Consider the following 17650-nt stretch of genomic DNA (forward strand, 5'->3'; position numbering starts at 1 on the left):
TTTTTATTTATTTCTAGGAGAGAGAGAGAGAGAGCATGAGCAGGGGAGGGTCAGAGAGAGAGGGTGTAACAGACTGAAACAGGCTCCAGGCTCTGAGCTGGCAGTCAGCCCAGAGCCCGACGCGGGGCTCGAACCCACAAGCCGCGAGATCATGACCTGAGCGAAAGTCGGACGCTTAACCGACTAAGCCACCCAGGCGCCCCTCACACTGTCCATTTTTATACCAGCTAAAGTTCTTTACTGATTTCTAATATATCATACAATGTTTTCTTTCTATATTCTTGATTATTTCCAGCATTGCTAACCATTATTTATATTTCTCTTCCTAAAATGTTATCTGGGTGCTCAATAAGTATTCTTCAATCAACACATTTTAAGTAAAATTATCAAAAGCAGAAGAGATCATATTCCTTCCTTTCATCATTTACACCTCCTCTCTGGTTTTAATACCATTAATAGTATCTCAACTTGCCAAAAACGTAGCAAACGCTTACTGAACATTTGTTATGGACCATATTCTGCTATGCACAGACCATGAAAATAATAAAACATAATCATTGCCTTGTGCAAGTCATATTTCAGAATGGGCAATATATACAAACTAATTAGCACATTTTGTAACAACTTGAATGTTGTTAAGCATCTTCATAAATATATTTTTAACAGGTTGCTGTACTCCTTGTTTTTCTTGGGTGGTCCAACTTAATGGAAAAAATTACAGTGTTTGCATGAGAATGTTGATAAAGAGCATGGGGTTAAAAGGGTGTAGATACTTAAACATGTTTAGTACTATACGTTTCTATTTCCTCTACAAAACCATTCCTTTCATTAGGTCACAAAATATTTTGTTTGTGACCCAGCAAGCAGCCCAGTGAGTTATACATAAAAGCCACTTACAGATATTAGTTGAATGGACCTGGAGAAGTAGCTAATAGATAAACATGAAAAAAAATTCACTGAAAAGTTCTCGAAACCTAATTTGGAGGCTCAAATGCCATAAAACAGTAATGAAACATACATCTAGAAGACAGGTGGAGGTGAGACCCAGTTCAATTTAGTTTTATTCTTAATTGCCAAGGTAAAATACAATTTAGTTATGCCACAATTCATTGCTATAATCCCTTAACTAATTAAAAAATTATCATTAAATTTCAAAATTTAAGGAAAAATAGGACAGAAATAGAAGCATGTTAACAAGTGATTTTGGTTTTGTTTCTGCATTTCTACATCTTTTATCCCTTCCAGTTATTTTGTGTCTTTTTACCTCCTGCCACTTTCAAATTAGCTTAAAAGGGATCTAGATGATTATTCATTCAATTTAATTGAGTATCACTTGAATACACTGCCTCCTAATTTTCCAATTTCCTCACACTTGAGGAGGGATTGCTAAGGACACTATGCAAATGTGAATTCATTTCCTCAACTTTTGTAACTGCCTTTTAGGGAGATATTAAAGGTGTGAAAAATTTAATCGTAAAGGATAAATATACAGGAAGCATAGAGCAACTCGAAATGAGTCTCTAAGGATATTCTAGATAATTGTAATCTAGCCTTTAAAACTTCTCTAATACTCTTTACTCAAAGATTTTCGACTGAAAGTGTGACCAGTGCCACACAATGTACTATGTGTTAACATAAGAAAATGTAATTTTTCAAAATTTTTGCATGTATGTGTGCTATATATTTAATATGTTTAAAAATTACCTCCTATTTATTCATTTAATTTTACACTGTAAGCATTTTTATATTGATTTTGACTCCTTCCTATACAGGAAGAATAAATAACATGTGCCACTCTGAGCCTTTCTCTGACATTTTTCTTATTGTCTCTTTCATCATTTTTGTGTGAATTTAATAAAAATAACTGGGTGTTCTCAGTTCAGTTCCATTCTTCTTTTCTTGCTCTCAGGAGTGATCTATTCATTGAGAAAAGGATTTCTCCTCTGTTTTTCCAAGGTTTCAGGCTGTTTAAGGCCTAAACCTTTCAGAAAAATGTGCCCCATCTGTTACTATCTTAAATTTGCTGGCTAAGTCTAACTAATTTGGGGGCTCAAAAAGCAAGCCTGGTTGCCTTTCAAATTAAGCATCATTGATCTTTATTAATAGTAAGAATGCTATATTGTCTCACAAATTAATATGCCAACTTTTGGGTGAGGTGTATATTTGATACCAGGTTTTGTAAATACATATTAATTCCTAGTTGCTTAAAGCATTGCTCTTGTTGTTATTGTTGTTTTAAATAGGGGTTAGTGTTGAATTTTCTTGCAGTTTTTTTTTTTGANTATTGCTCTTGTTGTTGTTATTGTTGTTTTAAATAGGGGTTAGTGTTGAATTTTCTTGCAGTTTTTTTTTTGATATTAAGTTGGTTCTAAAATTGTTCTCCTTACATGAACTGTAATGGTGGACCTGTATTAATACATCTGCTAATATTAAATCATTCTTGAATTCCTGAAGGAACACACTTGATTTTGACATAATAGTTTCTACTGGGGTTTCAGAATCTCTTTCCTACTACTTTGTTAATTTTAATGGACATATGCATATGGGAGAGTGCATACATCAAACCTGTACAGAATGCTGATTAATATACAAAAACTGAGCAAACACATGTACTATCAACCAGATGAAGAAAAAGAACATTATCCCATACTAATCCCCATTGTGCTTCCTTAGTAACCTTGGCCCCACCTTAATCCAAGGTGATCTTTATCCTTCCTCTAATAACAGAAGTTGCTGCATATAGTTTTAATTAATTCTTATTATCACTATTTAGTAAGCCATTATGTAAATATTCCATAAATATTAATCCATTCAGTTGAGTTACGGACACTGTGAAAGTTTCCAGTTTGAGCAGGAATTAAAAAGAAGGCTGCACACCAACAAAAACAAAACACACTCTAGAGAGAGATGCTATGAACCTTCCAGTAAAAGGTTTCAGTGAACAGATAGCATTTCTGTTGAACATGAACATAGAATTGAATTTTTGTGTCATAGGTGATATCTCTTTAGCTTCATTAATGCTAGAGGTTTTTTGTTTATATATATATATTTTTCTTTTTTAAAGCAGTCATACCAATTTACAGTCTCATCACAAGGTCTGAGAGGACCAGCTGGGCATGAAAATCTGCCTTTTTTTTTTTTACCGTCTGGCCATTCTGAAAGGGGTGTGATGGTGTCTAATTATTATTTTGACTAACTTCCCCTTAAGAATAATAAAATAGCATTTTTTAGATGCTTAACAAACATTTGTATGCCCTTTTTGAAGACATTGCTCAAGTCTTTTGCCAGTTTTTCTCCTAGGCTTTCAGTATTTTTCTTACTAATGTGTAGGAATTTTGTTTTGTATTCTGGATAGCAAACCAGTCAATGGATGTGTGTATTTTAAATAACTTTTCTAATTCTGTCAGTTACTTTTTGCCCTGTTGGTGTCTTTTGATAAACCGAAGTACATATTTTCACATAGCACTAATTATTTTTTTCTTTTTTGTAGTGAGTGTATTTTGTATCTTCTTAGTGTATCTTGTGTCCTATTTTCCTATTCCATGGAATATATCCTATGTTTCTAGAATAGAATATACTTTATATTTTCCATTAAAATATAGTTTCACCTTTTACAAATAAATCTGCAATTCATCTGGAATTAATGTTTGTGTATGATGTACGATAGGAGACTAAATTGGAAAAAAAAAAAAAACTCATTCTTTCACCATGTAGAGATTCAGTCCTTTCCTACTGTGTCTTTCCAGTGTGTCTCCTTTATTACTAACACAGAACACTTCACTTTCTGACACTTCTGGTCACATTGTGTGTGGGGGTTTTCCCCACACAATTCTTTGTGACACCAGCTGGTTGCCCTAAAATTTTACTCAGTTCTCTGTTTCTCTGGCTGCTTTCAATATTTTCACCTTAAATTTAGCTTTCACAAATCTGATTATGATGCTTTTTAGTGTGGATTTCTTCAGACTGATCCTGTTAGGAGAATGACTTTCCTGAATCTGTAACCTTATGTCTTCTGCCAAATTTGAGAAGTTTTTAGCTATCATTTCTTTGAGTGCTTCTTCAGATCCATACTCTTTCATCTTCTAGGACACTGATTAACAAAAGATATACCCTTTATTAGCATCCCACAAGTTCCTGAGTCTGTGTCCATTTTTTCCCAATATATCTTATCTCTATTGTTCAAACTGGATTATTTCTTCTATTGATTTTTTTTTCTAGTGATTCATCATCATATACACTTGACAATTTTTGCCTTGTTCTCTACACTGATAATTAGCCTATCAGGTGTTTTCTTATTTAAACTACTGTATTTTTCAGTTCTGAAATTTCCATTTGGCCTTTCTTTACATCTTCTATTTCTTAAGAATTCCTGGGATTTTTGTTTTTGTTTTTTTTCACTATTGTAAGAGATTTTATAATTGTTTCTGGAGTGTGTCTTATAAACGTGTCAGAAAATTCTAATATCTGTCATCCAGTCTTGATATCCACTGTCATTTCTTACCTGAGCTGAGATTCCTTTGATTCTAGGCATGATGAACAATTTCCTATTGTATGCTAGAAACTTTAGGTATTATGTTGCAAGACGCTGGTTGTTCATTTCTTTTAGCTATCAGTTAGTCTTCAGGTTCAGAAAATATGTACTGGCCCAGTTTTGTGCATTAGGCTGCAAATGCCAATTTAATTTTTTAAGGCTTTGCTGTGCTGTTCTGGTCTTTCCTGAAGTTTGTCACCCAGAGGCCAATGTGAAGCCTAGCAGTGGTCCACACTATCGTTCACTTCTTAGACCTCTCGCACAGTTAATTATGGTTGGTTCAAGCATCGCTCAGTTGTGGCTCTGCTCAGGGCTTAACGTGCAGACTAAAAAATGCTTTTTTCCAGCTTGTTCCTCTCTGTCATTAGTTGGAGGGCAAGGCTTGAAGCCTCATTGCTGAAGGGGGATGGAATTAAAGTCTCCATCCATAGTCCCTGCAGCCAGATTTCACGACGTATTTATAAAAAAGTAAGAAATACAATTTTTAAAATAGGATGCTTTCAAATTTTGTGATAATATACAAAGTGAATATTATAATTTTATATCAAATTGAGGTTATTTATCTCATGCAAATAGTATGAAAACATTAACGATCCTAAATATTATTTAATTATATCTTACAGATAAGTAAAAACATAGCAAACAAAGAGTTACAACTAACAACTTTCAAAAAGATACTTTTGTTATACAGAGAAGTTTTATAATCAGATGTCCAGAAATGTTTTTATTTTAATTTTATTGGCAAATTTTATATAATGAAGAAAAATGTGAACATCTATATAGTGTAAGTGTTTAAAAATCTTTCAAGAAGGGATGCCTGAGTGACTCACTAAGTGTACAAATCTTGATTTTGGCTCAGGTCACGATTTCACAGTTCATGAAATTGAGTCCCGCGTTGGGCCCCACACTAACAGAATCCTGTTTGGGATTCTCTAGCTCTCTGCCCTTCTCCACTCATGCTCATGCTCTCTCTTTCAAAATAAACAAACATTAAAAAAGAATAAATATTCATCTCCCATATTAAATAACTAGGTTATAAAAAATAAAGATCATATGTTATGTTAAGTGGCTTTTATTCCTGGCATGCAAAAATAGTTCAATATATGCTAATCAATTATTGTGATAGATCCGTTAACAGAATAAAGAACAAAAACCATCCAACCATCTCAATAGATGCAGAAAAAGCATTTGACAAACTTCAACACAATTTTGTGAGCAAAAGTTTTCAACACACATAGAAAGAATGCACCTCGATATAATAAAGGCCATATGACAAGCCCATAGCTAACATCAGACTCAACAGTGAAAATCTAAAAAAGTACCACACAGCAAAGGAAACAATGGATAAAATGAAAAGACAATCTGTGAAATGGAAGAGGATGTTTGCAAACCATATATCTGATAAGGGGTTAGTATCCAAAACATATGAGGAACTTCAGCATCTCAACAGCAGAAAACAAATACACTACGTTTTTAGGTTTATTAAATACCCTGATTTATCTATTAAAAATGGGCTAAGGATTCAAAGAGACATTTCTCCAAAGTTTACACGGACTCTAATTGACCAAGGACTTGCTTCGACCAACAGGCTAACAGCAAACATGCTGCAAGAAGAGAACTGAAAAGTTCACATGCTTTGGGGCTGTCCTCCTGCTCTGGGCACTTTGCAATTGTCCTCTGATGAATAAGATGAGACCAGCTTGTTGGAGACGGTGCATCCCGATCACCTCTAGCAATTCAGACGACAGCCAGCTGCAACTAACAGCACTAACCAACAGACATGTGAGCCAAGCCTTACTAAACCAGTTAACCCACAGTTGGCTGTGGTGAATCCAGCTGAAATCCTCAGAGAAGATGACCATCTGAGGCTGCCCATAACCACAGAAAAGTGAGCTATTACAGAATTATTGCTTTAAGCTAGTAAGTTTGGGGATGTTTGTTATACAGCAACAAACTATACTATATAATATAGTGATATGTCATAGAGTACATATATAGCATATATAATCTTTGCAGTATTTAATATAATGCCTATAAACTGATAACCAATCAACCCATTTTACCTATTGCTACAGCTTTTATATCTCTATTAACCATTTTGTGGTGGTTTCTGAAACCAGAAAATTTATGAAAATGAAAAATACTTGCTAAAAATAATATGGTCCCCATTTTTAATGATAAATGTTTAGTTATTATAGGTATTGCATTATGTGTACCATGACAGTCACCCTATAGATATCTTTATCCACATGTATATGGGAATCTGTGAATATTTATACACATAACTATATAAATGAACATTTTTAGCAGTCCCTATATATGTTTCAGTGAGAACTCATAATACATACCTACAAGAATGTTTTCAATGCTTCTCAGATCCTCCTCTATGTATTCAGCATGGTTCTATTAAAAAGCGATGCTCTTTTTCAAATTATTTTATTGTAACATCCAGTAATAGCTTCCTCCTAACCTCCAGCAATATGAGGGTGCTTAAAACAGAAGACCACTATTTTAAATCTTTATTTCTTACTGGAATCTAAAATGCTCATTAGAAGCAGTATAATCTGAATTCTAAGATAGCACCTCGCCTTAATTTGACAGGTAGAGGGCATCTTTCTTTAATCAGCACCAATTTAATTAGAGGTTAAAAGAAAAAAAATATTAATTGAATTATATTAATAATATAATTTGCCAGTAATAAACTTGTCATAGTAGACTGGGGCACATTCAAGCCCTCCATTCTAAGGCAAGGTCAATAAAATTGTCCCAAAAGAAGTTAAAATTGAGTTGAATTAAAAAATATCAGTGGAGTTTTTCACTCCACAAATAGTGGAGCCAGTATCAAAAAGGCCTGCCCAGAGGCTGAATAATATAGAAAATTATCCCATTTGAGCTATTAACAATTTTTATTTGTTAATATATTTAACATAAACACATTTTTTCTAAATATGTACATTTTGAGCAGTTTATATGTAACTCTAGCCCTTCCAAGTCTTACTGGTAAAGCTGTACTGAAAGGAAATCTGATCATATAAAATTGGGATATGGTGCATTTTGGGGTAAAAATGACTGTAAACATTCTTACAAGTACCCCTGGCCTCTTTTTGGAAGTGGTTGGATTGAGAGTTTGATGGATTTTGAGTGAGGTAGCTCAGCTGTGCTACCTGGAGCTTATTCTCTGAAGCAGCTGGGAGCCGAGAAACTTGCACAGGACCCTAGAAACTTCTGGGGCACCACAAAGCAGGTCATTTAATTTGTCCTATTTAGAGCTTAATTAGAGCATCACCACTCTACTCGTTTTGAAAGGATAGAAAAGAAAAAGAAAAAGAAAAAGCTCTGTATTTCCAGAGCTAAATGTAGAAGTTTATGTTACAGTGGTCAAACCTTACTACTGACAGTCGCCTCCACAAACTTCCAACATGTATTAAATACAATAGGCTTGGGTTGGTTATACTTTGACAGCTAAAACCAAGAGATATTTTTTCTTAGCTTCTTGAACCATTTCAGCATAGCTGAGCTCATGCTGTCCATGGTGAATTATTAGAAGTCATACCATGTGCTCAGTTTCAAAGAAAAATGTTCATTTCATCCAACTTCAGTACCATTGCTTTGTTTGGTTTTATAGCATCTAAAAGATTCTGTCATTTGGAAATTTATATTGCTGCAAAACTGGCAGAAAAGTATGGAGAAAAGAGTATATGAGGCAGTTTAAAGCAACTCTGAAGGAGGAAAAGCTCAATCAAAGAAGGACACATAAGGCCTCCCTCATTTACTACCTTAGTCTCAACTATTTAAAACTTGCATCCACAAATCCTGGGACAGTGGCACATCTTCTATACACAAAGAGAATAACATAATTGGTTCCTTCCCATATCACTTATAGGAGTCATTAATGTAATAGAAATATAAATATTGAAATATAAATCATATACAATATTGAAGTATTATATACATAGTTGGGAAGAAAGGTGACTGAGTTTAGAATAAAAAGTGAGCCCATATTTCAGTAAAGATACACATTAATTATTTGTACAGCTTCATTGTTATGCTATGATATTAGGGATACTTTTCAAGTAGGCACAACTCATTCTTCCTTCAACTAAAATGATTCAGAGTAGCTATTTCATGCTAAGTACTGTGCAAAACACAGAAGACACTGCAGTGAATGGAACATGAGCCTGATCCTTGCACTGCTTATTGGTCAATATAAAACTGAAAGGAAGCTATACTTCATATGCCAAACTTGATCAGTTATCTGTGATGTCTTGAGTGACAGAAATATCCCATTCCTGGTCTAGTAACTTTTAATAAAAAAGGAAAGAAAAAAGGGAGAAGGAGGAGGAGAAAAAGGAAAGGAGGAAAAAATAAGAGGATCTACATCTCAATTTGTAGGTAAGTAAATCACTGATAATGTGATGACCCTTAGCTTCTCAGTGTCGGTAAGGCAAAGAAAAATTATACTTTTGATTATAGAAATTTGGTAAAATAGATGAAATATTTAAACTCAAAATATCAATACATTTAGGTAGTATTGAATATTTTGTAAGTGAACAGAGATATATGTTGGCTAGCTAGGATGCATTCATTCATATGATTGTGGATGTATTATTTCCTTTTATAATGAATGAGTGACTGTACTTCCCTTAGTTCAGAATTTCAGAAAGCCAGTTTTTATATTTTATAGCTCCCGGAGAAGAAAAATTTTCATAAAACAAAATGAAGCAGAGTAAGAATTTTTAATGATCTATGTCTTCCTTGTTTTTTCAATTATAAAAGAAAACCTAACATTTTCTGCAATGCTATGGTCTGAATATATGACCATTTAGGTGCTTGAAACATTGATTCAACACATTCATGTATTCTTTCATTCACTGAATGAATATTAATTGCAAACCTACTATGTTAGTAACTAAGTAAAATTCAAAACGAATTTAAAAAGGTCTCTTGGGGGGCACCTGGGTGGTTCAGTTGGTTAAGTGTCCAACTCTTGATCTCAACTCAGGTCATGATTTCATGGTTTGTGAGTTCAAGCCCCCTCTGTGCTGATGGCGATGGTGTGGAGCCTGCTTTGGATTCTGTCTCTCCTTCTCTCTGCCCCTCCCCTGCTTGTGCTCTCTCTCTCAAAATAAATAAATAAACTTAAAAAAAAAAAAAAGTCTTTTGCTATTCAGGATTTCTGGTTTGCAACCAACCCAGATTTTTATGTCAATCAACCGAGGCCAAACTGGTATTACGGCTTAGTTTTCTGATCACAGATTTGCAAGCAGACAAAAAGGATGCAACTATCCTAGCTTGACAATATTTTAGGCATAATCTCTGGTAGGTTATTTCATCTCTGTAAGACTAAGACTCTTCTAAATGGAAGATAAATGCAAATGTCAAGGAGAATAATAATAATACATATCCTAAAGATTTGTTGTCAGAATTAAATGAGGTAATAGATGTAAAGTGCTTTGCATAGTATTTGACATACACTAAGTACATGATAAACGGTAGTTATTATTTTTATATTATGTCAAGCACATATTTAATCTTTTGTTCTTCTTTATAAAAAGGATTATTCTTCTCAAATGAATAATAAATGAAGACAAGGAAAAATTCAGGATAATATGAAATATTAGAAATACTTTATATAGCTTCACTTCTATGATGTAGTCAGCTGTGAAAATCTGGGAAAATAATACAACTTTATTTTGCTTCATCTTCTAATAAATAGCATAATAAAATAGACCTCCAAGATTGTCAAAAAAGTAAATGACATACTGTAGGGAACCACAAAGTCTCTTCAGAGAAAAAATGACTTCTGTTTGAGAAAAATGCTTAAATATTTTGCAGCAGGTGAGATGTGAAGGGTAGGAATCTAAGCCTTGTTCCCCTTCCCCAAATCATCTTTGTGAGAAAATGAGAACTTCTATTAATTACAGAGAAACATCTGCATTAGGTCTGAGAAGAAAGAAGAGGAAAGGAGAAAAAATCTGAGACAAAGAGTTGATGGGTAAATGAAAGAAAATGAGATGTAAATACAGTATTTATATTTTTTAGAGAACACTACTGCCTGTTTTTTGATGTTGTTGCTGTTAAAGAAGATTTTCAGTTTCCTCAATTCCTGCTATTTTAGTGCTGAGGACTGCACGCTTTTGTGGCCGTTTAATTAAATTTAGAATTCTCCAGTTACCACGCTTCTCTGTGGTGATAACGTATGATGCAGAAAACAGTGGGTAATGGCAATCTACAAATCTGGAAATGTATAGCTTGATTTATGTATTCAATCTAGTCTAGTTTACATAATGACAAAAATAGTGCCTTGCAAGTAACATTCAATCAATTATTGTTTTGTCTTTATGCTGTCAAGCTTACCCTTCTTATGCAACAATTTGAAATTGAAATATTCAAAAATAGTCCTATGCACTTATAAAAATGCTTAGGCCATTATTAAATGACCACTTTCAGGTTACTGAAATAAAACATATGCCTAGGACTTTGGATATAAACTTGTTTGAATTTTCCCATCATCTCAACATGGACTGGTAAAGCTGACCCTCCCTTCTGCCCCAAACAAATCCTGTAACTTAAAATTACCTCCACAAAAAGACCATCTCTGGAAACAACCATCCTCTTGAAACATAACTTCTGACATCCCACACTTGCAAACTAAAATTTAAGTGACCAATAAAAGAAACTGTTATTTGATATATAAACATACCCAACACACACAGGGCAAGGGATAAGAACCCAGAGCGTTGGTTACACATTGCATCCTGGGGAGGATTAGTTTCCACAACAAAATGTTATATTGTATTGAATAGTTTCATTGTTAGCGATATTATTTGGTGTTGTTTATTTTTTTTTTTTAATGTTTGTTTTTGAGAGAGAGAGAGAGGGCGCGAGTGCAAGCACGCACACACAAGTAGGGGAGGGGTAGAGAGAGAGGGAGACAGAATCTAAAGCAAGCTCCTAGGCTCTGAGCAGTCACCACAGAGCCTGACGGAGTGCTCGAACTCACAAACTGTGAGCTCACAACCTGAGTGGAAGTCGGATGCTTAACTGACTGAGCCACCCAGGTGCCCCCTGTTTGGTGCTGTTTAAAATAAAATTGAGATCACTGGATTTAAAAAAAATTAGAAATTACATTTATGTTACTAAGAATCATGGTTTTCCCCATAGTAGAAAATGAAGCATGCTATAAAACCAAAGAAATGAAGAAGGCATGATGTCATGTTAGAAAAAAAAAACTGGAAACATCAGCATTCACTCATGATTTTAAAATGAGTCTTTCTAGATCTGTACAATAAAATTACCTAGTAAAGAGATTATCCTACCAGCATAAACCTGATATAATGCCTTTGTTCACCAGATTATCATTTTCCACTAAAAGGAACCAAGACTTTCTCCTGGATGTAGTTGGTTGATTTCTTAGTTAGGTTAGGAAAGATACAGGTGATGCTAGCATAGCTCATTTTAACAGACAGCAAAGAGTTTTAACACAGTTGTATCAAGAAACACAAGAACCCAGGCTGAGAGGGCTAATAGTAGTCAGATTGTAACAATTAATTATCAAAATAAGAATAATGATTGCAGTCCACCAAGACCTATTTTATCTATAAACTGCCCTAAGATCCTGATGATGCCACCACTATAAAAAGTTACCTACATTATTTACCATCAATTTCTTCAATTAAAATAAATCTTTAGATATGACTTCTGGTTTACAGGTGTTGAAACCACTGTTACGTTGTTATGAAGTTATAGGGCAAGACAACCATAGCTCTAACCTATAGATCTCTGTACCAATTTATAGGTAGTATATTCAGCAAGCATGAAAAGAAACCGATGCTGTATTTTTGATAATATCCCAAAGGTCTCCCCCTCTAAAAAGCTCCAAGAGCACCTTGAATGAAAGTTTCACTGAACGCTTATTCTGGTGGTTATATTTAACCATTTATTTTCCATTTGGAAACCGATGGAACAGTATCCTAAACATTAGGTCTTCAGAACCCACCCTGAGTGCTATTCAGATAAACATATGCAATTGGACCAAACATATTTTTATACCTTACTCATGAACAAATGACAAGGGCTCTACAATATGTGTAGTCAATCCATACATATTAATTTTTTTGTTTTGTTTCATGGGTGGAAAATAAGTTTTAATATCCACAATCATTCTTAACAAAGCCTCTGGTGATAACAAGTAATCCATATATCCATTCTATCAAAACAATATCTTCTCAAGAAAGAACCTATTATAAATGGTCATATTGCCTTAGCCTCATTTGTAATAACAAGAAAGAAAATTTTCATAAGCCTATGCACAAGTCTGTCTAAGTTTAGAAGAAACATAATTTAACATCTATTCTTACTTCCAGGTGTTCCTTGCCATTCTGCATGAAAGCCCAGGCTGCTGGTCAGGGGTGAATGAGCTTCTTCTTCAGAAGTCGCCTATCCTGTTCAAGGCAATGGTGTTGGAGACCTCAGAGCACTTGGAACTTCCCCAGCCTCCAGCATGGTCAAGTGATCTAGTGGGAAAGCCACCAGGAAGCAGCCAGAAATCCTGCATGGCCAGCAGGTGCCAGCCGCTTAGGCTGCACAAAGCCCGGCCTCCCCTTCCCATCAGGCCCCACCTTCGCCAGAGCTAAGCCACCTGCAGCGAGCAGAAGCAGCTGGGTTCTTTCACAGCAAATGCCGAAAAGAAGAGAACCTTCCCCTTCCCAAACACTTAGTATCCCAGCCACTTGAGAGACTTCCTTACACTCAGTAACCGTGTGTCTTGGAAAGAGGGAAAAAGAAACTCTAATAGTCCAGAAAAAAACTAAAACTAAAACAGGTCCACCCTTCTGGGCAAATATTAAAACAAAATCTCTTAGCGAGTTATTACAAATAGGTCACAAATTACATTATTTCCTGGCAAATATGACATTCCAATGATCTACTGCATTGTAACATATCACCACCAAACTTGGTAGCTTAAAACAACAATCATTTCATTGTCTCTCATGATTTCTCTGGGTCAGGAAGATAGGAAGAGTTTGGGTGGTTCTGGTTTGGTTTCCTTTTATCATTGCAGTCAGCTGTCAGCTACAACTAGGACAGCTGAGGGCCAAAGACTTCAGGGGCTAGTGGGATATCTCTCTTGTATCAGGACCTCTCCAGGAAGTCTGTTTAGTTGGGTTAGTTTGAGCATTCTCACAACATGACCACCTCAGAGCAGAAAAAGTATCCACAGTTTCAATACAATATCTGAACTTTAGTTTCATTCTGAATAGCATCCAGTGATAATTTGGCATGCATTCTTTACTAGTCTGCATATAAAAAACTTTGGGAACTACAGCTTCAAAACCTTGGATTAGAGTTGTATATTTTGCTACATTAAGAAAGAGACCCTCAGCTCAACTCTACTTTTTCTATATGTAGAGCCTTGCAAAATTGATCTAACCTCATTAGGCCTGAATTTCCTCACTTGCAAATTACAAAATAAAAATAGTGTCTCATGCATTTATTATGAACATGGTGCATGCCAATTTTAACAATAACAGCAAATAACAGATGTCTGATTTTATGGGTGAGGAATCCAAGGTTCATGGTAATGGCTCATTATATACAAATTTAATGAATGAGGCTCAGAAAGATTAAGTAATTTAGAACCAATAATGAATGGTTCTTTTTTTATTTGTTTGCTTGCTTGTTCCCTTTAAAAATTAGGCTTTTAGACTTTGGAAAAACTATTTGTAATTTGGTGCCAGAATAAATAGGGCTGAGGGAATTGGGGAGATGTTAGAGGGTGCAAACTTGTAACTAGAAAGTGAATAAATTCTGGAGCTTTAACGCACAGTATACTGATAAACGCCAACAACACTTTATCACATGTGTCAAAATTGCTAAGAGGCTAGATCTTAAATGTTGTCACCACAAAAAATATATGATAATTAGGTGAGGTGACAGAGGTGTTGGTAATCCCACTGCAATATATAAATGTATCAAATCTACATGTCAGGAACCTTAAAATAATACAATGTCATATGTCAGTTATGGCTCAATAAAAAAACAAGTAATAGAGCTGTGAGTAGAAAATAAACCATAAATGGAAGGTTTTAGGAATACATTAGTCTTCAGCACTTTTGAAAAGTTGGATGATCTGTATAAGACATACATGTACTCTAATAGGCATGCATAATAATATAATTATCAGGCATATGTAATAGCCATGTATAATAATACATGCCTATTTGGTCAGGGAAAATAATGAAATAATCTGACCATATCTTTGAGTTTCATCATCTCTGTTTTTTGGCAACACCAACTAGATCAAAATTACACAAAGGTGAGTCCCAGCAACAGCAACAATACCTAACAATCATTGAACATTTTCCATGTTTCTTTCAGGCATTACTTCAACAGTATTGCATGTTTTCTTTTTTAATTTTTTTTTTTTTCTGAGAGAGAGAGACAGAGACAGCGTGAGCAGGGGAAGGTCAGAGAGAGAGGAAGACACAGAATCTGAAACAAGCTCCCGGCTCTGAGCTAGCTGTCAGCACAGAGCCTGACTCAGGGCTTGAACCCACGAACCACGAGATCATGACCTGAGCTGAAGTCGGATGCTGAGCTGAAGTCGGATGCTTAACCGACTGAACCACCCAGGCGTCCCATGTATTGCATGTTTTAATTCATTGAAGTTTTATCACAATTAAGATCTGTAAGCCATATACATAACAAATCACTCTCAAACACAACAAGAACATCCTCAAACATGAGCAATGACTAAGACCCTTCCGTAGTCTTCCATTCTATTCTTTGAGGCACAAATGAGTCCCTTCATATTATACATCTGAAGAAACTAACATGATTTCTTGCACCTGACTGTGCCTGAACTGCTTCACAAGGTGTTTCATCTGTATGCACTGTAGAAATCTTACCTAATGACTGATGGAGGAGCATTCTTACTGATTTAGTGCACATGCCTTCTTTATCCAAAACCTCCCACAGTTTCCATGTAGGCTCAAGTTAAATCTTCAGTCTCTGTAAATGGATGATCATGGTTAGAAAAATGAGCTAAACACATGTCCAGAGAAGTCTGTAAATTTAAGACGCATAATGATACCAGTATTTCTGTGTGCTTGATTGTCTAGGGTACAGTTAGCAGGTTCCCAAATTAATTAGGTCCACAAAATATCTAGGATGTGGATGTGAAACCACATGCTTCTCCCCTTAGTGTCCAGCTACCCTGTAATTGCACAAGGACATTGCAATGTTTCTTCTAATGGTGATGATGAGTAGTACCATACAGATAAGGTTGCATAATAATAAATTACTTCAGCAGTTCAGAGTGGTCAAAAATAATAACATTAGGACAGAGTAAAAGGTTCAAAGTGAGAGTACAAAGACTTCCCCAAGAGTAACACAAAATAAAAAAGTCATTTGTTATGAAAATTAGGTTTAAATGTGAATTTAGTTCCTTAGAACAGCATAAGGGAAAATGTTCCTATATGATCTAATTTTAGCCATCCTTCCTAATTTACTTAAAATTCCTCTAGGGAATTAGCAATTTAAATCTAAAATGTCAATGATTAGACAAAATACATGTAGTGACTATTTTTCTTTTTTTCACTCTTAGAGACTAAAGCATTTTTTTTCCTACAGACAATATTTGCTTTTAGAAATAGTGAAACACTGGATTTTTGAAGGTACAAGTTTTCTATAAATTATTTATCTTGAATATAAAAAGTTAAAAGAGCTTTGAATTTTTAAATTGATTTGGAGTTCTTTGAGGATTACATGATAATACCAGTATTATATAGACAATACTGAAATAAGGCTTTATAGTTTCCACAAAAGTCCAAATAAGAGGAATATACCTTATATGATAGCAGAAGTACCTGAAAGCCAATGCCATTTGAGCGTTGTTAAAAATATTGGAATGGATGACTGAACGAATTTCTAGTATTTTCCATTTTTGGTGAATGTAAAGAAAAAAACAATAACTAGATCCTGTTAATACCCAATTCAAATATCCCCCCATCCTCCTTTCTTTAGAGATCACAGTTCTATTACCAGTATAAGTTTGACTAATTGACTCTTATTTCATCAACTACTACCTTTTCTTTGGCAGAGTGAGGTGTTCTTAAATGAAAGAATATGCTCTGGGGGGCACCCGATTGGCTCGGTCAGTAGAGCATGCGATTCTTCATCCCAGGGTTTTGGGTTTAAATCCCATGTTGGGCATGAAGCTTAAATAAAAGAATAAATACATTTTAAAAAGAATGTGTTCTTAAATTTTCAAAGCACAGATTCACCAGTAATCAGAATTTAATCGAGCACACCAAAGAAAGTTGCTTTACCTAATTTTGGGTATCAGACAAATGCTAAAGACTTTTAAAGCTATATTATCATGGCCTCTGTGTAATATTGTAACCTTATCCATAGAGAAGTCTGATCTTCAACCATGGATCCTGGGCATAATCTATAAGCCCTGAAAACATTTTTGTTTATCTGGGAGCCTTGAGCCAGACAAGAGTGTGATTTGGATGGGGATACGTTAGGTCATATGGTATCAGCTCAACTTCCCAGGGGGCTGGAGACTATGATTGGCCACATAACCAGCCAGTCAGGTTTATGTATTCAAGCCCTAGTAAAGACTGTGGACACCAAGGCTCAGGTGAATGTCCCAGCTTGGAAATCCTCCCTCCATGCACACTGTTAACACATCGATGCCAGGAATTTAATGATGTTTATGACTCCTGTCATAATTATGACAGGTAGAAAGGTCTACTTTCCTGACTCTGCCCCATATACCCCTTCTCTTGACTGACTTTTATCGGTTTCCTTTTTTTTTTTTAATAAACTGTAACTGTGAGTAGAATAGCTTTAAGAGAGTTCTATGAGTCTTTCTAGCAAATTATTAAACTTGACATTTTGGGGACCCTCTAAACTTGTAACTAGTATCAGAAATAACAGTAATCTTGAGGACTATCCTTTCTCTATTGCAGCTTCCTATCCACAATGGCTAAAGAATATCATCAAATATTTCTTATTATGCTGATACAATCTTACAATGAAATACTTTTCCCAAGGTAGCCATAAAAATTCTCTTTGAAGGAGCTTTTGTGTAGCTAAGGAATAGAAGAA

The 17650-nt window shown here is 35.0% G+C and overlaps 1 long non-coding RNA gene across 1 annotated transcript in view; it reads right to left on the reverse strand.

Annotated features, from left to right (window-relative positions):
- Nucleotides 1-17650, reverse strand: part of LOC144226899 (uncharacterized) — a 240550-nt gene that overhangs the window by 191896 nt on the left and 31004 nt on the right. Inside the window, exon 3 of the long non-coding RNA XR_013333771.1 lies at nucleotides 15442-15544. This is a non-coding gene — a long non-coding RNA (uncharacterized LOC144226899). The remainder of the gene's footprint in view (nucleotides 1-15441; nucleotides 15545-17650) is intronic.

This window comes from Crocuta crocuta, unplaced genomic scaffold (assembly GCF_008692635.1).
Source record: "Crocuta crocuta isolate KB4526 unplaced genomic scaffold, BGI_CrCroc_1.0 scaffold283, whole genome shotgun sequence".
Lineage (NCBI taxonomy): Eukaryota > Metazoa > Chordata > Mammalia > Carnivora > Hyaenidae > Crocuta > Crocuta crocuta.